Genomic DNA, 25,819 nt, shown 5'->3' on the forward strand with positions numbered 1-25,819 from the left:
GCGGGGGCCAGGGGGGCTCGGCTGCCGCTGGGCTCCCCCCGCCGCCCCCACCGCGCGCTCCAACTTCCTTTCCCGGGTCACGTCTCCGGACACCCCCGGTCCACGGACGTGCGGGAGGGACACCGCCGCCCGCCCCTACGGCCGCCCCCGCTCCTCCTCCAGCCCTCCCCGCTCGCTCCGCCGCGAAACCTTCGATCGCGCTCGGGAAGAATGTGCTACAACCTCGGCGCTGCCGCGGCCGCCGCCAACGCGCCCGCGCTCCAGCCGCCGCCGGAGCCCGAGCCGCCCGGCCCCTCGGCGTCGCCGCTGCCCCGTCTGCCCGGCCGGCCCCGGGCTCGGATCGCGCGGTCCCCGCCGCCGCCGCCCCGCGCTCGCCCCGCTCTTGACGCAGTGAGCGCCGCAGCCCGGTTCCCGCCGGCTTCGCTCCACTCCCCGGCGCAGGCCGAACCCAGCCAGGCGGGCTCCGGGAGGGGCGGGCAGGGCGCGAGGGGGAGGAGATCTGTCTGGAGCCAGCGAGCCCGGAGGAGGAAGAGGAGGAGGAAGGAGGGGAAGCCGCCGCCGCGCGCCGGGGACCGGAGCGCGCAAGCTCCTCTCGCCGCGCCCGTGCCTCCAGCCCCGGGCCCGAACCCTGGCCCAGGTAGGAAGGGGCTCGAGGGGAGGGTCTGCGCGGGAGACGCGGGGGGCAGGGGTCCCCTCTGCCGCAGCTGCGGTGCCAGTGGGTCTCCGCCCCTGGAGGAGGCGGAGAGGATGCTCTCCCGGCAGCAGCGGGGGCGGGCGCGGGTCCCCAGCTGCTGTTGCAGCCCCAGCCGCCTCAGCCCCCGCGCCCTGCCCTGAGCGGCCGCGCCTGGGCCGAGTCCCTCCGGCCCGTGGGGCTTTGGTTGCGGCGCGTTGGGTCCGCGGTTTCTGGGCTCCTCCCCTGCCCTCGGGTTCTGAGGCGGGTGCCCCCGAAGTTGCCGGTCGTGGAGCCCCGGCCGGACAAACTTCCCTCCCAGATGTCGCGGTTCAAAGGGCAGGGACTCCAGACCTTTCGGGCTTGGAGGCGCCGTGGGGACCCCAAAACTTTCTTGAGCGCTGTGAGAGCGGAAGGCAGGCTGGGCAAGGATCAGGGGAGGGGGTGGTCTTGTCTGCGAGCGCACGGTGGGAGTCTCGGCGCCCGAAGTTGGTCCGGGGACCACCCCCCAAATCTGGAACCCCATCTCGTAATTGAAGGCACGCAGGGAGTGGACTGTGGGTGCTCAGCCTTCGCACCTCCGCTGGGGACGGGGCAGAGCATCGCCCCGCGCCGCTGGAGCCCTTGTAGGGGGTGTTGACAGGGACCCCCCTTCAAATCTGCTCGTTCCGTTGCTGCGCAGCTCACCAGACCGACCCGCTAACGGCCATTAATAGGCACTAGCCACCCGAACCTCACCCGGCCCGGGAAGCCCCAAAGCTGGCTTGGCTGTGTTTTGGGGTGGGACCCCAGGCCCAGAGCTAACTCCTTCCCAGCTCTCAAGGTCCCCACCCTGCCGCTCCTTTTCTCCACGCCCCCTGCCCTGCTCCCACTGTTTCCTCTCCAGTCTCGAGGTGTTGCCCCCCAACTTTTTCTCTTCTGAAACTGCACGGTGTGGCCTGTGGCTGCCCCATCAGTCAGGGGCCGTGCCAGGCCTGCTGATTCCAGCATAGTCCCCAACCGAGCCCGCCTCCCGGGCTGAGCGAGAATTTCCGGACACACCAAAGCGCAGCACATTCACCCCCCCCCCCCATCGCTTCCCCTCTCTGAGGGGCAGTGGAGAGTGGGATGCTCCCCTGGACAGTCTGGGGCGGGGGCAGGTGTCCAGAACAGGAATCTGCAAAACTCTTGAGAGGATTTGGGGTGTAGCTTCAGCTGCAAGTGCACGGGGCAGGCAACGGCCTGGTGCCCCCCCTTAGTGTTGCCTTCCTGAACCCGAAGGCCCCGGGGCAGATTTGTTTTCCTTCTCCACCCCACCCCAGACATGTTTTTTCCAGCTCCGGTCTGCTGTGGCCAGCCCCCAAGCAGCTTGGAGTCTAGGTCCCCAGGGCTGGCCTTCCGCCCCGCCCCACAATTGACTCTGGGACCCTAGCAGCCTCCAGGGCTTGGGTGTGGAGCTCGGCAGCCTCAGAACCCTGGTGAATGAGGTGTCCATCTTCTCTTCAGCCCTGGGTCTGGGGGTGGGGTAGAGGCTGTGGAGCACAGTGCAAGGTCCCTGACAAATGTCCTCGGGGTGGCGGGGCCAATGTCTCTGTAACAGAACTAAAGACTTACACGCAGGCCACCCATCGGCTGATCCCAGGGAGGGGAGACCCAGCTGAGACTCAGGGGAGGAGGTCACAGCAGGATGGAGCAGCCTTGGCTAAGGGAGGGGGTGGTGGTGGGGGGGAGCAGTGCTGAGAACCCGGATGCCGGGACTGCCTCCGGTCCCTTGTGCCCCCAACTCTGCTCTTGGCTCTCTGAACGGGCTCCCGGATCCTCCAAGTGCGGGGACTCTCCAGTGGGGACCTCTATTCGCCCATCCATTTGACCTCTGAGCTCCTCCAAAGACCTCTGACCTTGGGCCACTACAGACTTATGAAGCTGTTCCAGCCAAAGGTCTCAGGCCTCGGCACACACACAGAAATGGGCACCTGTACCAGAGGAGTAGTGAGAAGGTCGTGATGTAACTGAGCAGGTACCTGGCATAGTCCCAGGTACCCTGAACAACCCATCAAATACCAACGCGATCCTTCTCCAGCCGGAACCGCTTGGCCAGTGGGGTTGGGGGAGCTGGCTGCAGCTCTGGCAGGGGTTCGCCTAAGAAAGGTTTCCTTGGGGCCAGAGTTCCTTTCTGTTCATCCCCTGCACAGGGCTGGTGAGGCCAGAGGCTGCAAGGCTGCTTTCTCTGGGGGGAGAGGAACCAGGGTCCCCTCTGGGGAGGAGTAGGTCTTCTCCCATGGGGGCTGCAGGGGGGCCCCTTAGCAAGGAGGAGAGGGCACCTTCTCACCGCTCCCTGTGCCCAGGCCTGGCATTTCTGAGGTTTGCAACATCTATCCGATGACAAATAAGGGCCTGCCCTTGGCCTGCACCTGCTGGGACAGGGGTCAGGGGAGGGAGCAGTCCAAGGAGAACGCTGCAGCTCAGAATCCCTGGCTGGCCCGCAGCCTTCCTCGTCTGCCTCACCCTGAGCCGAGGGGTGACGTGTGCCCCCAGAACGTGTATGTGAACATGGGGCACGCTGGCTTCTGACCCAGCACCCCCTTATGGCTCTGCACCCACCCTCAAAGGAGCCTCCGGTGCAGGCAGGGGTAGGGCAGCTCAGAGCCCACTCCCCCTGCCTAGCCAACCTTCTGTGCCCAGCCCTTGTAGGGCCGGCTGGAGCGGTGGCTGCTCATTCACACCCCTCTCCGGTCCCCACACGCGATAGGATTTATCTTGATTTGCTGCCTTTGAATTGAGTCAACTCTTTTGTATGCTCGGTGAATTGCCCAGCTGCTGGCGGGAGCCGAGAGCGTGCCGGGGGTACTGAGGCCGGGAATCAGGCGGGCGGGGGACAGGAAGCGGGGAGGGGGCGCGCGCGCCGCGGGGACAGAGCGGGCCCTGAGGCGTGGGCCAGGCTGCCCACTCGGGCTGGCCGAGGGCACTGCCCGGACGAGGAGTCCCGAGGGGAGGAGGCTCCGTCCTGGGGGTCGAGGCTGCCTCTCTGGCTCCGCTTGGGACGAGCAGAGTGGCGGGGCAAGTCTTGGGGCCCCTCTGGACTCAGTTTCCTCGCCTGTAACATGTGGAAAGGGGGGCTTCCGCAGACGCAGGTTGTGAGGGTTAAACGAAGCGGTCAGAGTGTGCGAGGGCCTCCTAGAGGCACACCGGAGGTTGGGGTGAGTGAGGGGAGGAAGGGGGCCAGGGTTGGGGAGAGGGGCGCTGGCTCTACCAATCCTCCCGCACCCCCCCGCGTTCCCTGCCCCTGGGTCCCGGTCTCCTCGGGTGTGGGCCCGGCCGACCTGGGCCTGAGGACGCCTTGGCTTTGCTTGACGCGGAGGGGGTCGTGGGTGGCCGATCCAGGCCCCAGCTGTTGCGCGCTCCCCCAGCCCAGTGCCGCCCCGTCCCCGCCGCGGCCGGGAGGGTGAAGGCAGGTGGGACCGCCAGGAAACCCTCCTGCTCGGGCTAATACCTTCCTCTGCCCGCGCCCGGCCCCTCCCCCGGGCTCCGGGCGGCGGAGGGAAGGAGCGAGGCGGCGAGGAGGCTGGGCGCGCGGCTGGGGTTCGGGAGGGAGGGGGCGCCGGGGAGGGCGGGCGGGCGCCGGACGGGAGCGGAGGAAGGGGTGGGGGGGAGGAGCGAGCGGAGGGAGCGGAGGGGCGGGCGCCGGGAACCAGCCCCCCTGCCCGGAGGCGAGGGGCGGGGCCGCGCGCGGATCGATGGGCGAAGCTTGGGAGGAATTTCAATCCCCGGAGCGAAGTTAGAGCTTGAAGGACGGCGGCGGCGGGCGCAGCACCAGAACGGCGGCGGCGGGCAGGTAAGCGTGGAGCCCGCGGTGCCCGCGTCGGAGCGGGACCGGGGCCGGGGGCGCGGGCCTCGGGCCGGCCCCGCACCTCGCGCCCCCGCGGGCCCCGCTTTCCCCGTGCGTCCCCGGCCCTGGCGAGCCCCGGGCCCCGCGCTCCCTTCGAGCGCAGCGGGCAAAGTTGGAGGAACTTGGAGACGGCGGAGCCGGCGCCCGGTTCAGCCCAGCGGAGCCGGGCTGGGAGGGTCTCCCTGCCGCCCCCGTCGCTGTCGCATCTCGCACAACTGCTCCCCCGCTAGGCTCGGCCTCTGCGCTCGGCGCTCCCTCCCCCGGGCCGTCCGCACCCGGCCCGACGTCTCCGAGCTGCTCCCTGCGCTCATCGCCGCGGCCGCTGCCCTTCCTCGGCCGGGGTCCGACGCCATCGGGGCGCTTCCCCACCCGGCTGCTCCCCTCCCCCACGTCGCGCGGCCGCTGGGCACCGGGCAGGTCCAGTCAAACACGGGGGAGGGGGCTGCCTTCCGCGGTGGGGCAGTCAAACTCCTGGCGTGGGTTGGGGGCCTTTGCTTCGTCCCTCACCCCACCTTGGACCTTCTGTTGGCGTCATTCCCCGGGGCAGGAGGGGGCGCGTGTGCTGAGTCTTCTCCCCACCTGCCTCTAAAGATAGGGGACCCTTCCATCCTTTAATAGCCGAAGGTCCCTTGCTTGCTGCTTAGGGTGGGGCAAGCAGGTGCCCCCCGACACTGACCAATAGTTCATCAAAACCTGACCCACAGGCATCTGCTGTCAGGCCCACGTCTGTGAAGCGGGCACGAAGGAACTCCGTGGGGAAGGCTGGGCCAGGGCTGGCTCCCCAAGCCCCCTGCCGGCGGGGGCCCAAGCCCCGTGTGCAGCCCCAGAGGAAACAGCCAGGGGGGCTTGGAAGCCCCAAGACTCACACAGTTGCTGCCTGGCCGCCCAGGCCGCCTCTGCCCTGGGCCCTTGCAGCCTTCGCCTTATAACCGAACGGTGTTGGGGGACAGACGCACAACCCCCATTCCAGGTTTGTGTCCCACTTGGCCGGAAGGGGAGACACACCCGGAGAGAGGGACATGCTCCAGAGGGCCCTCAGCCAGCCGGGATGCCCACCTGCACTGCCGTTGGGGTGGAGCCAGGCCAGGACCCCCGCACTTCAGTCCTTATTTTTGTGGGGCAGCAGCCCCGAGGCTCCCCGGGTCAGGAAGGTCGGGAGCCCTGCCTCCCCGTGGGCTTGCCCCAGCAGGGTGACCTCCAGCAGGGAGAAGCTGCACGTTTCCCAGGCCTGGCAATCCTGGGGGAGGGGCAGTGGGGTGGGCGGAGCACCCAGGCAGGTGGGGAGACAGCTCCCTTCCCCCAGGACTCCCTTCGGGTAACTTAGAAATTCTTCCAAGTGCCCCCACCTTTCTGTCCCCCACAAAGAAACAGGCAGCAGGCCGCCCAGGAGAGCCTAGGGCTGCATCTGGGACCCTGAGACCCCTCTCTTAGATTCCGAGGGGTTTGAGTCTTTGGCCCCTAAACATCTCCTGTCAACATCACTTGCTCCACGGGCAAGAATTAGTGGGGCCAAAATGCTGACGGTGACGTGGATCCATGGGGTAAGGTGGGACGTCTGCCTGGGTCCCACTTCTGTGTCACACACGCGTGCACACCCGTGAGCACAGGCGCCGGCTCAGACTCCAGTGGATTTTCTAAACCCGCAGGAAGCCGCGCTCAGACCCCTGTCAGAGCCCCTGCAGCCTGACCCCGTCAGCGGACCGGCCCAGAGGTGCCGCAGCAGCGGGGGGCATTTAGGAGCAGCGGTGGTGGACTCAGTGTTCACGTGTTGGCAGGAAGCAAGCGGGCAGACAGACCCCTGGCTGCCAGGGGTAGGGGGGTGGATAGTGCGAACGTGTGAGGGGATGCAGGGTGGACAGTGCCACTGAGGGACAGGCAGGAGATGGACCCCAGTGCTGCGTGAGCGGGACATACATTTCCGGGCACATTCGATACTTTGTCACCCCCAAACTCTTCCCTTGCTGTTTTGTATGTGTTCTGATTTCTCCCAGCAGAGCAGGTGTCCACTGGCCTTGCGTGGGTCTCTGTTGGGGTGGCTGACAGGAGAGCCCATGCAAGGGACAAGAGCCCCGACATGGAAGGGACTTGGGTGTCATCCATCCCAGAACCCACGGCACAGGTGGGGAGACTGAAGTCACCCACTGAGTTGGGGCAGAGAGGGCGCTGGAAGGGTCTGGTGCTCCTGCTGATTCGAGCAGGGCTGCACAACCTCGGGGCTGGGGCACCTGCTCCCCCCCCCCCAGATGAGGCTCTGGAGGTGAGCAAGAGCAGGGTGGCTGCTGTGGACACTCGACCCTCTCTTGGGGCCTGCCTGTCTCTCACCTGCCCACTGAGACCTCTTTGCCAAGCTGTCCCAGGAGAGGAGGAAGGCTTGGAGACCTCCCTGGGACTTGGTGGCCATGGGGCAGGGTCAGAGACCTCTGGCCACTGGAGTTGGAAGAGTCCTGCTGATGTATTTGGCAAGCACGCTGAGGGCCTACTGTGTGTTCCGGGCGAAGCCTGGGGACAAGACCCTGAGGAGGTCCTGGCTTGGGCGGAGCCTGTGTCCGGGTGGGAGACAAGCGATGCCTCGGCTGGAAGTGGATGTCCATGGTCCTTCCCCACGAGGCCGGCATCGCCCAAGGTCACCAAGGCTGGAGTCCTCCTGGGAGCCAGGAGCAGGCTGGCCTCGTCTGGGAGACAAAGCTGGAGCAGGGGCCCCAGGCGAGGAGGAGGAGCAGCGGGCGCGGAGTCAGGGAGCCCAGCCCAGCGGGCAGGGCCATGTCTGCACCAGGCAGCTCGGTGGCAGCCCCCCTGCCGCCCCTCTGTTCCGTGGTGGGGCTCTGGGTCTGACTCAGCGTTGCCTTCCTTCCTGCCCCACAATGAGCCTTAGTTCCTCAGGATTTAAGGCCAGTCTTGCCCTCAGGGTTCCCCTCCCCCATGAGGGAGCAACCCCCAGCTCCTTCTGGGGGGCTCCTCCCAGAGCAGGGGTCCCTCAGGCCCTTATGGGGTGGGCAGCACCTAGGTGATCTGGGAGGAAGGGGCAGGCACCCCAGCCAAACGGCAGGAGCGAAGGCCTTCGGGGAGCCTGAGCAGGGTGGGCAGGGGTTCTGGGGCAGCCTGGCCGAGAGGGTGTGGCCACCAGCAGCCCTGTGGCCTCTGTTCTAGGCTCCTCCCTCTGCCTGCTCCCTGGGGGACTCCGCCAGCCACCTCTGTAATGCTTCAGCACCCCCAAACAAGGCTGGGCACAGGGAGACCCCCATCTGGGCATCCAAGGGTAGGGACAGCCTAGGAGACTGTCCAGTGGCCCTGTGGGGCAGTGACTGCCAGTCCACTGTCCTTCACAGAGGCCGGAGTCAGTCCCTCCATGTCACAGGTGGGGAAACCGAGGCCCAGGGAGGAGAGGGCCAGCAAGCCGGGGCAGCGGCGGAGCGTCCAGGTTCAGGCGGTGCCCACGCTCCTGCCCCTGAACCACAGTTCCCGCTCCCCTTGGGGAGAGCAGAGGGGCTTCCCAGACCCCCCTCGCCACGTGGAGGGTCCTCGGAGGCCCTGCCCACAGCTGTCCGGCAGGGGGAGGGTGGGCACGGTGGCTCTGAGGGCGTGCTGCCCACCCCGTAGGTGCCCAGAAGGACACTCCTCCGCCCCTCCGGCGGCCACTGCCCTGAAAGGGCGGCCGGAGCGATGAGCCTCTCGGAAGCCCTGGCTGGTCGTGAGGCTGAGCCATCCGTGGGCCCTGCAGCGGTGGACAGAGCAGCAGGGGCCGGTCTGCGGGGAGGTGTTCCAGGAGCTGGGCCTGCCGCCTCCGGGGGGTCCTCGGGGTCCTTTCCCGGGCGGGGCCCTGGGCGACGACTGGCAGTGGGGTGTCCTCATGTTTACCAGCAGGTCCTTTCATCTTCAGCAGATCAGACTTAGGCCCCTTAGTCATCAGCTCCCTTCGCTTTAGCAGGCACAGACGGAGACAGGCAGCTACGTGCGTGGCCTCACCTGGGCCAGGGCCCTGTGCACACAGCAGGCCCCTGGGGGGAAGGTCGCCGGGTGCGCAGAGGAGCCGCCATTGTGAGGGCCGGACCCAGAGGGGCCGGGAGGGTGCTGGCCGGCACCTAGAAGTGCACGCAGCATGGACACATAGCTCCGGCTCATCCCCGGGCCCCTCCACCACCCCAGCCTCCACAGGGGCCAGACCTCAGGATGTGCTTCCTGATCTCTCCCACCCCCGCCGAGGGGTCTCACAGAAGCTTCTGGGGGGCCCAGCGCAGGCCGGGGGTGCTCTGCCTCTAGCCGGCCCTGTGAGCGGACTCAGGCTGCTTCCCGCCTGTGCTCTGGTGCTTTTGTCTGTCCAGTGGGCCGAAGGTACAACTTCTCCTGGGGTGTGCGGTGTGGAGCAGAGTTCAGGCTGCCGGGGTCCTGGCAGGAGGCCCAGGGTGTGGGGAGGGCCCCTCATAGCCTGGTCTCCCTTCGCTAGGGGCCGTCCAGGGGCGATGGACTGAATTGTTGATACAAGTTGCGATGCTCCCAGGGCCCCTGGTTTTGTCCGGTGGGGCCCTCAGACTTAGCCCTGTGCCTGTCCGCGCCCTGCTGTGCAGACAGGCAGGGAGAGGGTGCTGGGGGGAGCAGCAAGTGCAAAGGCCCTGAGGCGGCAATACGCTTGGCATGTTGGAGGAAGGGCAAGCCAGTGCGGAGGCCACCGGGAGCGAGAGGCCAGTGGGAGAGGGTGCAGGGCCCAGGCCTGAGGCTGCCGGATGCTCAGCGGGTAGAAGTGTCTTTGCTTTTCTTGCCTCGGGAAGCTTTTGGGGAGTCTGAGCAGCTGAGGGATGAGGTTGGTGCGCAGCGTCAGAAATTCCCTGTGCTGGAGGCAGAGGCAGGGCTTATGGGGGCACGAGCAGGCGTGAGCCGGTGTCTGGGAGAGAGGGGGAGCCTGGACTGGGCTGATGACGCCGGCAGTGGGGAGACAGAGAGGCAGGCGACATCTGTTTTGACATTGCTTAAAACATCGGAGCTGCATTCCTATAGAGAAAAATCGTCTGTAAAGCAAAATGCTTTTTGCCATTTATATCCATTACGAAACGAGGGGTGCACTCCTGTGGAGGATCGGAGTATGTGAAGGGGGTGTCGTTTCTCTTTGACAGCCATTCACATTTTCCGGATATCTTTCTGGTGGAGATGAACCCCGTTCCCCTCAAAGAATGGATTGGTATGAACCAGGGGTGGACTTGGGGCAGCGCTGGGGGCCGGGGGAGGGAACTCAGGCCACGCGGAGCTGGCGGGGGATACCCCCAGAACTGCCCTCTCAGCTCTCAGCTGCGTGTGAGTGTGTGGCCGCGTGTACCGGGTGTGCGCCCTCCCTGGGCAGCCAGTGCGGGGCCGAGTTCCCTGCTCTGGTCTCAGACTCAGCTCTGGATGAATCAGTTGTTTGCCTGTTTGATTCTTTGCAAGTTCAGTGGAGCGGACCCAGGTTACGGAGTGAAGGGGCGTGTAGGGCTCCCACGGGCTCTGGGGCCCACGCGGACTGCCGCGCTCCTGGGTCTGCAAGGCCTGGGAGGAGGGCAGGAGGGCAGGGCAGGGACTCAGGCCTCCGAGACTCTGCTGTCTGACAGACATCGCTGATTTTGGTCTCCTCGTCGCGGTGTCCCCACAGAGCAAGAACGTGCTGGATCTGAAGGGCGAGCTCCGCCAGACGCTGCCCAGAACAGCTCACCAGGAGCACAATGTCACCTCTCAGCCACGCACGCCAGCGGTGAGACGGCCAGGATGCTGGCGTCACCCACACCCACAGGCACGGATGTGCACACACGGGCAGGGCGCTGGTGTCACCCACACCCACAGGCACGGATGTGCACACACGGGCAGGGCGCTGGTGTCACCCACACCCACAGGCACAGACGTGCACACACAGGCAGGGTGCTGGGCGTCACCCACACCCGCAGGCACAGACGTGCACACACATGGACAGGGTGCTGGGCGTCACCCACACCCACAGGCACAGACGTGCACACACAGGCAGGGTGCTGGGCGTCACCCACACCCACAGGCACAGACGTGCACACACATGGACAGGGTGCTGGGCGTCACCCACACCCACAGGCACAGACGTGCACACACAGGCAGGGTGCTGGGCGTCACCCACACCCACAGGCACAGATGTGCACACACAGGCAGGGTGCTGGGCGTCACCAACACCCACAGGCACAGACGTGCACACACATGGACAGGGTGCTGGGTGTCACCCACACCCACAGGCACAGACGTGCACACACATGGACAGGGTGCTGGGCATCACCCACACCCACAGGCACAGACGTGCACACACAGGCAGGGTGCTGGGCGTCACCCATACCCGCAGGCACAGATGTGCACACACGGGCCGTGGGGCCTCCGACCTGCAGGGCACATGGCACGTGTCCATACTGTCCTCTCAGGCATTTGCAAACACAGCGTTCACTCGGGCACACCTGTGACCTGCCACTCTACGGTGGCACGTGCCCCCCTCATGCCCACCCCCCTGGGTTCATCTCCACACATGGGCACACGCCCCCACATGTCCCCAGTGAGTGCCTAGCAGGCACTCAGGTCCAGGTGTGACCCTCAGCATGCTTCTTTCTGGGACGCTTGGGAGGGGGACCCCTGGGGGCAGCTGTGCAGGTGGACACCCCCTCCCAGAACCCACTCCAGCTGCCCTCCTGGCTGGCCCTGCACAGAGCCGGGGGCCAAGGGTCACGGTTGGGCTGTGCCCTGAGGGGTTTTTGGCAGGTGGAGGGAAGGGTCCATGCTGCTGGCTAGGGTGGGAGGCTAAGGACCTGCCCCATTTCCAGGCCATGCAGGAGACTCCCAGCTCCCCTCCAGCCCAGCCTGTCACGGTCTGTCTCCTGAGGACGCTTAGAACCACAGGACCTCGGAGCACTTGTGTCCAACGGCTAAGGCAGGTTTGGTCGAGTGGCCATTTCACAGACCAGGGAACTGAGGGCCTTGTGAGACCTGACGGACAGGTCCGGCGGGAACCACTGGGGTGGTTTACAGTTTTAACCAGCAGGGTCCGAGCCCGCGGCAGCACCATGTCACATGCCCAGGGCACACGGAAGCCATGTCCTCGGGCACTGGCTTCAGGGCTTCTGGAGGGTGTGCAGGGGTCACCCCAGTGGGCTCCGGTCGGCATTTTCCTGCTGGCTGAGGAGCTGGGCATTAGGCATTTGTATTTCTTCTGTGATAAAATGTCTGTTCACATCTTTCGCCCATTTTAATGGCTTTTAAAAATCTCATTATTGAGTTTTAATCGTATTCAGAATCATCGTGAGAGTTCTTTATACACTCTGGATACATCTTTTATCAGAAATGTGATTTGCAAATAGCTTATCCCGGTCTATAGCTTGTCGTTCCCTTATTTTAAAGGCGTCTCTTAGAACACACAAGTTTTTGTTTATGGCAAAGTCCAGTATCCTTGGTTTTTTTCTAGGGCTCGTGGTTTTGGTGCGCGAGCTCTTTGCCTCGTCCAAGGTGACAGAGGTGCTCCCCTGTGTTCTCATTCAGGGCTTCCGTAGACGGAGCTCTTGCATTTTTAGGTAAATGTTTGCGTTCGGTGTGTGAGGATCTCGGTTCCTTGTGGATGTCTAACTGTCCAGCGCCGTGTCTTGAGAAGATTGCATCTTCTGCATTAGCTTTCTGGGGACCGGCGAAGTCAAGGCTGGTTCCTGGGCTCCGTTCTGTTCCATGGATGTGTCACTTGCCCTGCACCACCGTCCGCTGCTGCGGCTGTGGGGCGTCTGAAAGCTCCGTCTTCAGCTTTCTTCCTGAAACCCTTCGGCTGTTCGAAACCCCTCCCATTTCCATGTACATTGTAGGATCCGTTTGCCAACTTCTATTTTTTATTTTTATTTATTTATTTTTTTTAATCCTCACCCGAGGACATTTTTCCATTTTTTGTACAGATAGAGTGGGAGGGAGAGAGAGGAAGAGAGAGAGAGAAACATCGATGCGAAAGGGACACATCAAGTGGCTGCCACCCGCACGACCAACCAGGGCCAGGGACAAACTGCAACCGAGGTACATGCCCTTAGCGGGAACCGAACCCGGGTCTCTCAGGACCACAGGCGGATGCTCTAACCACTGAGCAAAACCGGCCAGGGCCGTTTGCCAACTTCTAAAAAAAATATTTTACTTGTTGTTTTACTCTTTTTAAAATCCTGATCCAAGGATATGTATACACACACACACACACACACATATATACATACACACACACATATATATATATATATATATGTGTGTGTATATTTATATTTATCCTCACCCGAAGACATTTTTCCATTTTTTATTCAGATAGAGCGGGAGGGAGAGAGAGAAACATCGATGCGAAAGGGACACATTGAGTGGCTGCCACCCGCATAACCCAACCGGGGCTGGGGACAAACTGCAACCGAGGTACGTGCCCTTAGCGGGAACCGAACCCGGGTCTCTCTGGACCGCAGGCTGACGTTCTAACAGCTGAGCCAAACCGGCCAGGGCAGGATATATTTTTGTTGATTTCAGAGAGAGAGGATGAGAGAGAGAGAGATTTGTTGCCTCTGTACATGCCTTGACCTGGGATCAAACTTGCAACCTAGGTGTGTACCCTGACTGGGAGTCGAACCTGCAACCCTTTTGGTGTAGGGGATGACACTCCAAACAACTGAGCCACTGGTCAGAGCTAATTAAAAATTATTTTTAAATGATAGCTCACATTCAATATGACATTAGTTTCAGGTGTACAGCATAGTGGTTAGACATTTGTATGACGCGCCAAGTGATTCCCCAATAAGTCTAGCTTCCCCTGACCCGCAGTCATCACAGTGGGTCTCTGTTACCAGTGTGTGGCAGCTGGGATTCTGACGGCTGGTGTTTGATTTGTAGACCCACTTGGGAATGTCGTCTCCTCATCCATGAACATGGGCTGTCCCTCCTGGCATTCAGATCTTTCTTTTCTTGTGGCAGTTTTTTGTTTTCTGCGTCTTGTTAATTACTTTTCTTTAGATGACTCTATTCTAAGTACTTTTTGAGGCTATTGTGAATGGAATTTTTTTTTCTTTCTTTCGTTTCTTGGTTAATCCTCACCCGAGGTTATTTTTTCCCATTGATTTTTAGAGAGAGTGGAAGAGAGGAAGGGAGTGGGGGAGAGAGAAAGAGAGAAATATCGACGTGAGAGAGATATATCGACTGGTTGCCTGCCACACGTGCCCCAACCCGGCTGGGGATTGTACCTGCAACCCAGGTATGTGTCCTTGACTGGGAATCCAACCAGCGACCCTTTGGTGTGAGGGCCGATGCTCTAACCACGGAGCTACACCAACCAGGGCTGGAATTATTTTCTTAATTATATTTTCAGATTGTTGCTAGTACACCACAGTAGACTTCTGTGGACTCCAGAGGGTTTTCTCTATACAGGATCTTGTCACTGGCGGATGAGAGAGTTCTACATCTCCCTCATCAAACTGGATGCCTTGTATTATTTTTCATGTCTTATTGCACTGGCTGGAACCTTGGATGCAAAGGTGCCTTGTTCCTGGTCTTTCACTGTGGAGTGTGATGTTAGCTATGGTTTTCACATGAAAACCAAAGCACGGGCTTTGTCAGGATGAAGATTCCCTGTGTTCTGGTTTGCCGAGCTACCTGGCTCCCACTCTCTGCAGGTGGGTCTGCGTGGGTTAGGAGCACGCTCGAGGATCAGGCAGTTCTCACAGCTGCCTGGCTCTGACTTCCTGCCAGACCTTCTGTGTGTCCTCTGTGCAGGTCCGCAGGCACTCGGTGGCCCAGGGGTGTGTGACTTTCTCGGGTGCCCTCTGCTCTCCCCCTCTGCGTGCTGCTCATCAGCCGGGTGCAGGTGGAGAGCTTGTCCAGCATCACTGTGACTGTCACATTTCTTGTCTCTCTGTGTCCAATTTCCAGCGAGTCCCTGGGTCTGTTACAGCCCCAGCCAGGGTCACAACCTCAGCCTGGTGTGAGCGCTGGCTTTGCCCATTCGCTTGCTGCTGGCATCGTTGCTCAGGTGAGTTTTGTGCCAATGTCACTTCAGCCGGTGGCAGTGAAGCTCCCGGTGCCCATGGCCTCGCTGCCCTTGGGATGCTGCACCCACTGAGCTGGGAGTGGGGAGCTGGGAGCTGGTCCAGGTGTGGGCCCCACAGAGTCCCCTTTCTATTCAAAGGTCAGCAGTTCCTCACCAACAAAGGCCTTTGGTCAATTTCTAGGATGTGGGAAATGGTTATTTTTGATCGTTTTCAGTAGTTTGTCGTCATTGGGGAGAGAGGACTCGGCGACCTTCTCACTACAGCCCGCCGGAAGTCTCAGCCCTGCGGTTTTATCTGCTAAAAACAAAACTTTAAAAAACGTGACATTGGCAGCCCCGTCAATGATCACAAAGTGAGCTTTATGTAAGACGCACGAGGTCGGGAAGTTAGACCTGCCTGCATCTCAGAGCCCCTCAGGTCCCCTCAGGACCCTGCTCCTCTTTGCCCCTCACAGAAAAACACTTTCCTGACGTTTAAGGTCACTTTTCCCCGTTTATATGCTTTATCTGAATGGGACCACACGGTGTGTTCTTTTGAGGCTGGCTTTTGTTCAACACAGTAGGTGCCAGAACTCTAAACTGTGCTGTAGATACAGTGTATGTTAGATGCAACCTGGTAACCCATTTATATTTTCTACTGTTGACGGACACCCGGGTGTTTCTAGTCTTCAGCATCTGTGGCTAGAACAGTGTGACCTCCCTGAACTTGCCGTCTGGTGGGCGTGCTGAATGTGGGGTGCTAGGTTGTGCTTATGTTCAGTTGTACTGGATTGAAAAGTGGTCGCCCAATGTACAGTCCTATGAAGGAGCCCCGTCCGCACAGCACAGTGCTGGTTGCCCTGTGTGCTTGTCAACACTTGAGCTTGTCGGTTCTTTTAATCTTAGGCCTCTCCTAAGTTTGGATATTTGGATATTCTCTTCTGTGAAGTGTCTGTCCGGAATGCTTACCGGTGTTCCTGTGGAGGTGTCTGTCTTTGATACGTTTGTAGGAAATCGTTGCGTATCTGCAACTCTTCTGGGCCCAGCATCTCCTTGCGTGCTGTGGCTTGACCGTCCCCTTGCCCACGTGAGTTCCGGTGAGAGGTGGTCCCAACATTCGTGTCCTTCACGATGTCCTGCCCGGTCAGTGCTTATCAGTCAATCTTTCCTCACCTCGAGTTCTTAAAGATGTCCTCTGTGCTCTAGAAGCTTTGTTGTGTCACTGTTGGCATTTAGACTGTTTCTTCGCCTGGAGTGTACTTTTTTCTGTGGCATGAGGTAGGGGTCAAGTGTCCATTTTTCATAGATGCCGTTGCTCTTACACCGTCTTCGATGGGCTCATTCAGTTCATTCAGAATTAAATTTTGTCTTCGGATCCCTGCAGCGGCCCCGCTGCTGGGAGTGCTTTGGAGCGCCCCTGCCCCTGCACCTGCGTCCAGTCCCCGCAGCGGCACCACCTTGCAGAACTGTCGTTCGTGACAGCTGGGCTGTGGCAGCAACACGGCTCACATGGCACCGTTCCATCCACACTCTGCTCCGTCCCCGGCCCCGTCGCTGACCCTGGTGACCTCTGATCCGCTCTCCATCTCGACAGCCAGTGACAGAGCTGGTCCTCCCTGAGCCGTTTGAGCACCCGGCATCCTGGAAAGGGTGCTGTTCAGGGTTTGAGCACCTGGACGCTGGCCCCGCCCAGAGCTCGCACCTCACATGCTCAGTACATTCGTTATACACCGATGAGTGGGTGAGTGGGTGCTGCGTGTGCAGATGGATGGGCGGTGGATGGATGGATGGGGAATGGATGGATGGATGGATGGACGGATAAAAAGGATGGATGGATGGATGGGGAATGGATGGATGGATGGATGGACGGATGAAAAGGTGGGTGGATGGGTGGTAGATAGATGGATGGATGGATGATGGGTGGCTATACCTACAGACATTGGAAAAAGACAACGTCAGTATGGACGGAGTGTGAAGAAATGAGCGGGTGGGAAACCCCAGCCCAAGAGACTGATGTTGGTCAGCAGGTGGCGGAGGCGGACACGGGCCGGAGGAGTAGCTGGCCCAGGCTCATGGAGCTGGGGTGGAGAGCTGAGGCTGGAACCGGGCTGCCGAGCCCAGATTCAGGCTCCCTCCCCTGTCTTCCCCAGAGAGGCGGGGTCTAAACCACGGGTCAGAAGCAGGCAGCAGGTCAGCTCGACCCTCGCGGCCAGGAGCCTGGGGTCTCCACCTGTGGCTCCCCTGTCTCTCGGCAGCCTGGGCACCGGTCCCAGCAGCGCAGGTCTGCTGAGCACCTGCTGTACGCGGGGCCGGGGCTAGACCCTGAGACGGGCTGGATGAGACCCCAGGGTCCCAGCATCGGGGGTGCACAGTGCCCCCAGAGTTTCTCGTCTGTCAGAGGTCAGGATCCCCACAGGTGAGGCTGCGTTGGGCTGGGCCCCCAGCTCTCAGCCTGCTCCTGCTGGTCAGGCCTTGCCCACGGCTCTGAGCCGAGGTGGCTGTGGGGGGAGGTCTTCTGTGGGCGCCGGTGGGCGTCTGGAAACCTGTGTGGGCGACGCCTCCCTGGTGGCTCTCGGCCCCACACCCAGCACAGTACCGGCTGCGTCCGCAGGCTGGGCTCGGGAACCTGGGAAATGTTTAACTTTGAAAAATGGACCTTCACAGCTCATTAGGCTTCAGCGGCGTGGCCTGGCGCCTCGGGCGGCGGGGACAGGACGAGGGAGATGCCACTGCATGAATAACTGAAGTACTTAGAGGCCAGCTCTGCCGTCCTGACCAGCGACGTCCGCCCGCGGAGCCAGCAGGGCGGCCAGGCTGGGGGCTGGGCTGGCACACGGGAGCTAGGTGGCCGACAGGGCCGGGCTGGCACCAGGGACAGTGGCCAGTGGCGAGAACCCTCTCCCCGGGCACGCCCTCTGGCGCCTGCCACTTCCTGGCTCTGATCTTGGGCCACTTCTGAATCTGGGCCTCAGTTTCCCCACTGTGCCGCGACTTGTGTGCCCAGTGGGAGGCAGCTGGCCGTGAGGGGCACATGGAGGCCCTTCTCAGGGGGCAGAGGGGTGGCTGGCACCCCTCCCCCAGCCCCCAGAGCTGGTCATGGGCCCGGACAGCTCAGTCCTGCCCGCCCCAAGCCCAGCTCTCAGAGGACCCCGTCAGCGCTGCTCATGGCTGTGTGGCCCGCCGTCCGGGGGCAGTGCCGCTGGGAAGCAGCCACCTAGGAAAAGGAGGGCTCATCAGCGGAGGGGCCACAACGCCGTGGACGCGGAGAAGTCATCGCATTAGCTTCTCTCTCCGTGTGTATCAGATGCAGAGTCATGAGTGCGGGAGGCACGGGGCCAGCGACCTGCTTGCCAGCTGCAGCGTCTCCGTGTTCCCTCCACCCCCCCCCCCGCCCCCAGCTCTAGAACTTCCCGAGGGCTCAGTCTGGGCAAGTCACCTCCTCTCTCTGAGCCTGAAGCTCTTTAATTGGAAATTGCGGAAAGCCTCCTGAATTCCTTCCTCGAAGAGTTATGGATTAAATTAGAGGTGAGAAAGTGGAAGCCGGCGTCTCCTTCCTCCGACACGCGCCGCGGGGGAGTGGCCAGGCCCGTGTGCAGCCTGGCCGGGCTGCGTGTGCCCCGACTGGCGTGTACTGTACCCAGCCTGTGTGCACCTGCGTGTGCCCCGACTGGCGTGTACTGTACCCAGCCTGTGTGTACCTGCGTGTGCCCCGACTGGCATGTACTGTACCCAGCCTGTGTGCACCTGCGTGTGCCCCGACTGGCGCGTACTGTACCCAGCCTGTGTGCACCTGCGTGTGCCCCGACTGGCGCGTACTGTACCCAGCCTGTGTGCACCTGCGTGTGCCCCGACTGGCGCGTACTGTACCCAGCCTGTGTGCACCTGCGTGTGCCCCGACTGGCGCGTACTGTACCCAGCCTGTGTGCACCTGCGTGTGTCCCCGACTGGCGCGTACTGTACCCAGCCTGTGTGCACCTGCGTGTGCCCCGACTGGCGCGTACTGTACCCAGCCTGTGTGCACCTGCGTGTGCCCCGACTGGCGCGTACTGTACCCAGCCTGTGTGCACCTGCGTGTGCCCCGACTGGCGTGTACTGTACCCAGCCTGTGTGCACCTGCGTGTGCCCCGACTGGCGTGTACTGTACCCAGCCTGTGTGCACCTGCGTGTGCCCCGACTGGCGTGTACTGTACCCAGCCTGTGTGCACCTGTGTGTGCCCCGACTGGCGTGTACTGTGTCCAGCCTGTGTGCACACGTGTGTGTAGATGGGCAGATGTGGGTACAAGTGTGCACCGTGGACCTGGGCATTGTGCACACGCACGCCTGCAGACCTGTGTGCACACGTGTGTGTAGATGGGCAGAAGTGGGTACAAGTGTGCACCGTGGACCTGGGCGCTGTGCACACGCACGCCTGCAGACCTGTGTGCACACGTGTGTGTAGATGGGCAGATGTGGGTACAAGTGTGCACCGTGGACCTGGGCTCTGTGCACACGCACGCCTGCAGACCTGTGCACACACGTGTGTGTAGATGGGCAGATGTGGGTACAAGTGTGCACCGTGGACCTGGGCGCTGTGCACACGCACGCCTGCAGACCTGTGTGCACACCGTGTGTGGACACCTTGATGGTGCCCCCTGCCTTGTGTGAACACAGTCAGGTGTGCCCACACTCACCCCTCCAGCTCATCCCCATGGCAACCTGAGCTCAGAGCAGGTGTTGGGGAGACCAAACTGGTGCTGACAGGTGGGGCCCACGTGATGGGCTGCCCAGAGGTGGCCGGGCCAGGGAAGGTGTGAAAGTCCTACCTCTCGCCTAGCCCTGTGAGCAGTGGGTGGGAGTCGGCGGGGAGCCCCGTCCGGCTGGGATTGGTGCAGGGGAGCAGTGCACCCGTGTGCTGGGTCATCTGTCAGGAGAGGCCCAGGGCCGGCCACTTGGAGCTGAACAGCCATGGGCCTCCATGTGTGGTCTCCATCCACTTTCTAGGGGGAAACAGACTTCAGGCAGCTTCGCCGCGGCCCCCACACTGCCAGCCCTGGGTGGAAGCAGGCCCTGCCCGCCGCCATCCAGGCGGGGGTGCGGCCGTGGGGCCTCCAGCTCCCGGACGGACCAGAGTGCCCGCGCCTTAAACCCGGCTCTCCGCTCTGCCAGGCGGCTTCCCTGCCCCCTTTGCCATTTGGCGGATGTTCCAAGACCTTTGCTGTGCACCAGGCAGGCCCAGCCCAGCTCCTCCCTCTGCTGCCCTCCTGTGAAGTCATCCCTCAGCTGGCAGGGTTCCCATGGCAACCGGGTGCCCTCACAAAGGGCCTGGGAGGCTGCAGGGAGCTGGGTGAGGCTGAGGAGGGGATTCCTGGCTCCTCAGTCACTCACAGGCCTGTGCGTGACCCTGGACCGGGTCCCCCACTGCTCGGAGACGGGAAGTCACCTCCGAGGAGGTGGCCTCCGGCACCCAGACACCCACCCGCCCAGCTGCGGGACCCTCTCGGGAATGAGCACGAGACACGAGGCTGGGACACTTCCCGCCCAGCAGCCGGGCAGCTCTGCCAGACGGACTGGCTCTGAGGGCTGCTGGCCGCAACCTCCCCCAGGGCCCGCTGGGGTCTCACGAGACCGCTGGGACGCTGCCCCGCAGGGAGGGGACACGAACCCACACTCTAGAGTCCGGGTCTCATGGAAACTAGCCTAAGAGCCACTCCAGAAAAATACCAACCTTTTCTGTCACATGGAGGTGGGGACTCTGGGAGACCTTGTGTCCCTGACCCCAGTGGCCTGCAAGCCAGGGGTGCAGCCCCCGTCTACCTCGCGATCCCAAGTGCGGGGGTGTGGGTGCAGGGGCAGGACACTGACCCTCAGAGACGCACCTTGCGGTCAAGGCCTGGGTGGACACCCAGGACCACCTGATCTGCGTGGGGAGGGGCTGGCCCCGCCAGGCCGGGGCTGTGGAGGTGCCGGAGGACCAGAGCAATGAGGACCACACCTGCCCACCCCCTGACGCCAGCCAGCACCCTGTCCCTGGGGCCGCACCCTCGGGTCAGATGCCCAGGTGGAGGTCAGGAGGAGATGGTGATGCAGGCCCGGCCCGTCCGGAGGCAGAGGAGCTGGGCCGCGAGGGCTGGGAGGCCTGGAGAAGTGGGCGGGAGCCCACAGATGAGAGAGGAGGGTTTGCGGGATCCGCCCCGTGGGTGTGCCCCAGAGGACTGCTCCAGGCTCCCTTGGGTATCTGTGTCTGTCTGGATGCCTTTTTTATGTCGTGCCTCCGACGGAGCATCTCCCCGAATTCTAGCCAATTAGAGTCGGACGGGAGCTCAGCCTTCATTTCACACGAACAGGCGCATTTCCGGCCTCGTTTTCATTGTTAATCAGCCCTCGTCAGACTGAGGTGGAGGCCGTCAGGCTAGTGCCTTCCAAGGGCTCCCGCCCCCGCCTGTGCCCGGCCCCCGGGCTCTGGCACCTCGGCTCCTGCCGGCAGGGTGAGGCCTGGTTCCCAGGACGCCGGGCGTCGGGCCCTCCGCAAGGCAGCCGCCCTGTACTACAGGCACTCTTTCGGCCTGGAATGTAAATGCAGTCGTAACGTATGGCTTGTTACTGAAGCTGTGAAGACACTTCTTCATGCGGGTGGGGGCGTGTGGAAGGAGAGAGACCGCGGTGCGCCACCAGGGCCGGGCATGTCAGCGCCCGAACTTCCTCGGGTCTCTCCTCTCGGGATGAGTCTGTCACAGAGCTGGCGTCGCCCTTAAAACTCCTCGCAGCGTTCACACGTCCCGAGATGCGCTTGGTGGAGGCATAACCAGCGCCTATGGCAGGAGACAGCTCACCGGCTCCGGAGGCCTCCTCCGCCTCTGCCCGGCCCGGTCCGCGCATTCCCGGCCCCTCGCGGGCGGTTCTGTCCGTCTGCGCGTTGCGTGAACGGAACCGGACATCGTGTTCTTCCCTCCACTCCCTTTGCAGAGGTGTCGCCCGTGGGACGCACTCGCCCTCATTGGGCATGATGCCTCCATCTTCAGGGCTGTCTAGTACTCCGGTGTGGAGACACCCCACTTAGCTGTCCTCCTCGGACGGAGGTAGGCTGCTCCTGGTGCGGGCAGCTCGGCGTGGAGTGTTTACGTTTGCGTCTCTGTCCGTTGGCGGGGGACTCGTCGGTCTGGCCCTCACTGGTCCTGAGCGGTGGTCAAGTGGCCGAGTGCTGGTCAACAGTACGCTGACGGGGGTTCGCAGGGAGGGGGTAACTGACGTCGTCTCTGCCGAACGCCCGGGGCCTCGGTGGTTCTCTTTTGTGGTCCGTGGCAGTGAAAACTTTGGCCGTACATTTTTTTTTCTCTCTTTGGGATTATTTTCTTATGATAGATTCTTCGGCGGAGAAAATATCCCTCCTGTGATTTAAATAAAATTGTGCAGTGTTATGTATGGCAGAGTGAAAAACATGTATGAGCGACGGAAAGAACCGTTGTGTGGGGATCCGTGTGTCCACCGCCAAGGTTAAGACACAGGCACACTCTGGCCCCTGGGAGCCCCCCCCCCCCCGACGCTCCTCCTGGTCACTGCCCTTTCTTGTCATCCACAAACCACTCTGGGCTGGCCTGTTTTTGAACTTGACATAAATGTCACCATTGCATATGTGGTCTGTTCTGACCTTGTTCTTTGGGTCACTGTTACTCAGGCAGACATCCGTCTGTCGTGGGGGGCGGTGCCGACTCATCCTCGTCGCTCAGAGGATTCCACTCGGACTGGGCTGTGATGGACCTTCTGGCGTCCGCTCTGCTGGGTGTGAGTCCAGTGGGCACGCTTGGCCCGTGTGGCTGGCGCCCCCTTCGGGCGGCGAGAGGACATGGCCCTGGGCCGGCGGTGAGCCCGTCGCTGGCCTTGGGGGCCTCTCCGTCGTCACAGATCCGCAGTCGAGTATCGTTTAGGTTTGTTGTTTGGCCACAAAGGTGTCGTCAGCGGTGAACTGTCTTCTCAAGACCTCTCCTCACTTTCCTGTCGAGGTGTCTGTTTTTTCCTCCTTAATTTGTTGGCGTCGTTCATAGACCCTGAGTGGACGGCATTTCTTCAGCACGCAGAGATGGCTGTCTCAACATGTGTGACCTCTCTTTTCATTATTTTTATAGTCTGTTTTTAAAAGCAGAAGGGCCTTGTTTTTATGTCGTAACATTTATCAGTAGATTAATTTTTTTTTTATAATCCTCACCCGAGGACATTTCTGCATTTATCTTCAGGGAGAGGGAGAGGGGGAGAGGGAGAGGGAGAGAGGGAGAGAAACATCGATGTGAGAGAGACACATGGATCGGTTGTCGCCTGCATGACACCGACGGGGTCTGGGGATCGAACCTGCAACCCAGGTACGACATGCCCTTAATTGGAATCGAACTCAATCCTCCGGTCTGAGGGCCGACGCTCTAACCACTGAGCCAACAGCTAGGGCAGTCAAGCACATTGGATTTTATTTATTATTTACTTATTTATTTTTTATCCTCACCCGAGGACATTTTCCCATTTTTGTTCAGATAGAGTGGGAGGGAGAGGAAGAGAGGGAGAGAGAAACATCGATGTGAAAGGGACACATCGAGTGGTTGCCTCCCGCACGACCCAATCAGGGCTGGGGACAAACTGCAACCCAGGTACGTGCCCTTAGCGGGAACCGAACCCGGGTCTTTCTGGACCGCAGGCCGACGGTCTAACCGCTGAACCAAACCGGCCAGGGCCACGTTTTATTTTTTAATTAAAAAAATTTTTTTTTCTTTATTGATTTTAAAGAGAGAGGAAGTGAGAGAGAGAGAGAGAAACATCAATGAGAGAGAACACCAATTGGCCGCCTCCTGCACGCCCCACACTGGGGATCGTGCCCACAACCTGGGCATGTGTCCTCACTGAGAATCGAACCAGCGACCTTTAGGTGCAGGGGTCAATACTCAACCTCTGAGCCACACCGGTCGGACCCCATGCACATTTTGAGAGCTCTGGATCTGCATTGCCAAATGACTCCCCAAAAGAATTCTGCCAGTTTCACCATAGCCTTACCGGCACTGGGTGTTACCTTTATTTTTGTATTTTCTTTTGGTGGTGGTTGTGTTTGGGTCATTATTTGATGAGCCTAAATGGCGGCTCATGGTACTTTTTAAATGTACGCGTCCCTGATTCTGCGGGAGGTGGAGCATCACCCGTGCCCTTGCCAGCTGACCTCCTCCTCTGCCCTGGGGCCGTTGCTCCCGCCTTGTGGGTGCTTCCCAGTTTGACCGAGATCTCTACATGATGAAGTTATTTCTCCGTCACATTTGCCACCAGGTCTCCCCTGCTCTTTACCTGTCTTTCCACTTTTGTTATTATTTTTTCCCCTTTTATTCTTATTTGGTCAAACCTGCCTCTCGTTTCTCTTACGATTTATTCTGTTCCTCTGGAGCTGGGAGATCTGCCTCCCTCCTGAGGACTGGTAGGCACTGAATTCTGTTTTCATGTGGCCCTGCTGTCCTGGCTTGATGTTTCGCAGGGAGCTGTTCACTCCGTCTGGAATCTGTGGGGCTGTGGGGTGTGAAGGAGGAGTTCATTGCTGCTCCCTGTACCAGGGGAAGGGGCCTCATTTGCACTTCCGTGTCTCAGGGCGCCCCCCTCGGGTCCTGGCCAAGTGGGGAGAGATTAGAGGGGGGGAGGGGCCCTGCGGCAGCAGGTGTGGGGATTGTGGAGCTGTAATTACCATCAGGATGGTCCCAGCCGTGTCTCTGCCTGATGACGTTAAATCAAAAGCAAAGAGCTGGAGGTGCAGCTTAGCAGCATCCCGGGTGACCCTGGGCCAGTCTCTCCGTGTGTTTGGGCCTCAGTTTCCTCATCGCGAAATGGGGGTGCAAGGGCGGCGGGAGCCCGGGCGTGCGGAGCACATCCCTGCGCAGAGCAAGGGCCAGGCGGGCCCAGCACAGATCTTGGCTCATCTGTGTGACCTTGGGCAAGGGACATCACTCCCTGGAACCTCACGTCCATGGTGATGATACCACGGTTCCCAGCTCACGGGCTCTGGGGAACTGTCCGTGGTGTTTAGTGAGTCCGCCAGCCACACAGCACTACATGGTGGTGGCCTTGTGATGATCATTTTTGGGGAGAAAGGGAGCCTCGTGGGGGGGGGGTTGTCCTTTATGGTCTCTGGGCGGGGCCTGGCCCTGCTTTATGGGGAGGGGGAGGGGTGGATGAGTGGGGAAGGGAGACTGGGGGGAGCAATGGGATGGTGAGCAGGGCCACCCTGTGTGCCAGGCGGTGGTCTGGGCCTATGGTAATGCCAGCCTGGGGGCTGGCAGAGTTCTTGGCCCCAGAGAGAGCCCTAAGTGTCCCATCAGGGTGGTTGGGAAATGACATTGGAGCTGGACTGTGGATGATGAGGAGTCTGGTGGGTAGATCTGGGAGGAAGCCTTTTAGTGGGTCACTGTCAGGTGCAAAGGTCCTGAGGTGGCCACATACCACCTCAGGGTGTGGGTGTGGTGGAGGAAGGACAGAACCTGGAGAAGGGCACGGCCCAAGGGTGGCAGGTAAGGGGGGGCACACCTGCCCAGAGCCGCCAGCTGCCCCATTTCACAGGTAGCATGGGAGGTGGCCCAGAGGCGGAGTCTGCCTGCTCGTGGGCCTCCCTGGCCTGGCTGGTGGGGACGGACAGCGGGCGGGGCGGCACAGCTGTGGGGAGGCAGGGCTGCTGGCGTCAGCAGGAGACCTCCTCCCCCTGGCTAAACAATCATTGCACAAAATATGCAAATGATATAATTACTGTTATTTGTTTTGCTGATATAAGTGTTTGAAATGCAAATGTCAAGTTTGGGCGCTCTCCGTCCCCACCCCTCTTACCCAGCTTGCAAGTCGGGGAGTGTTCTGGTCCTGGAAGGAGGAGGAGGGTTGGGGGGCCCCTCACATGCGCCTCCCCCTCCGGCTCCAGGGGAGCCAGGCTGGGCTTCGCTCGCACAGCCACTTCTTCCGCTGCCTGAGGGGCACGGCTCGGAGGGGTGCAGGGCCCCCCCAACTGCACACAGGGCCTGAGAAGGGCCTCGCAGTGCACCCCATCTGGGGCCAGTTGCCTGGCCTCTTGCAGCCTCGGCTTACCCATCTGTGTCATGGGGTGCAGCCCCCTCTGGGGCGAGCTAGTGCCTTGAGAATTCGATCAGGGGTTTGGGCCTCAGTTTGGGTTGTCAGGGTGACAGGGCCCAGGAGAGGCCAGCAGGTGTTGCTGGGACAGGGAGTGGGCACAAGCCTGGATGGAGGAGGGGCCGGGGGCTGGGGTCTCAGCTCGGCCCCTCAATTCTTAGTCCAATTACCTTTTCCAAGACAGGTCCCGCC

At 61.4% G+C, this 25,819-nt stretch overlaps 1 protein-coding gene across 1 annotated transcript in view; it reads left to right on the plus strand.

Moving 5' to 3' along the window:
• Positions 1–580: 580 nt before the first annotated feature.
• ELFN1 (extracellular leucine rich repeat and fibronectin type III domain containing 1) overlaps positions 581–25,819 on the plus strand; it is a 42,408-nt gene continuing 17,169 nt past the window's right edge. The window contains exon 1 of the mRNA XM_036242116.1: positions 581–637. The gene's annotated coding sequence lies outside the window, so the exon portion shown is untranslated. The remainder of the gene's footprint in view (positions 638–25,819) is intronic.

This window comes from Molossus molossus, unplaced genomic scaffold, assembly GCF_014108415.1.
Source record: "Molossus molossus isolate mMolMol1 unplaced genomic scaffold, mMolMol1.p scaffold_m16_p_4, whole genome shotgun sequence".
In the NCBI taxonomy this organism is placed as follows: domain Eukaryota; kingdom Metazoa; phylum Chordata; class Mammalia; order Chiroptera; family Molossidae; genus Molossus; species Molossus molossus.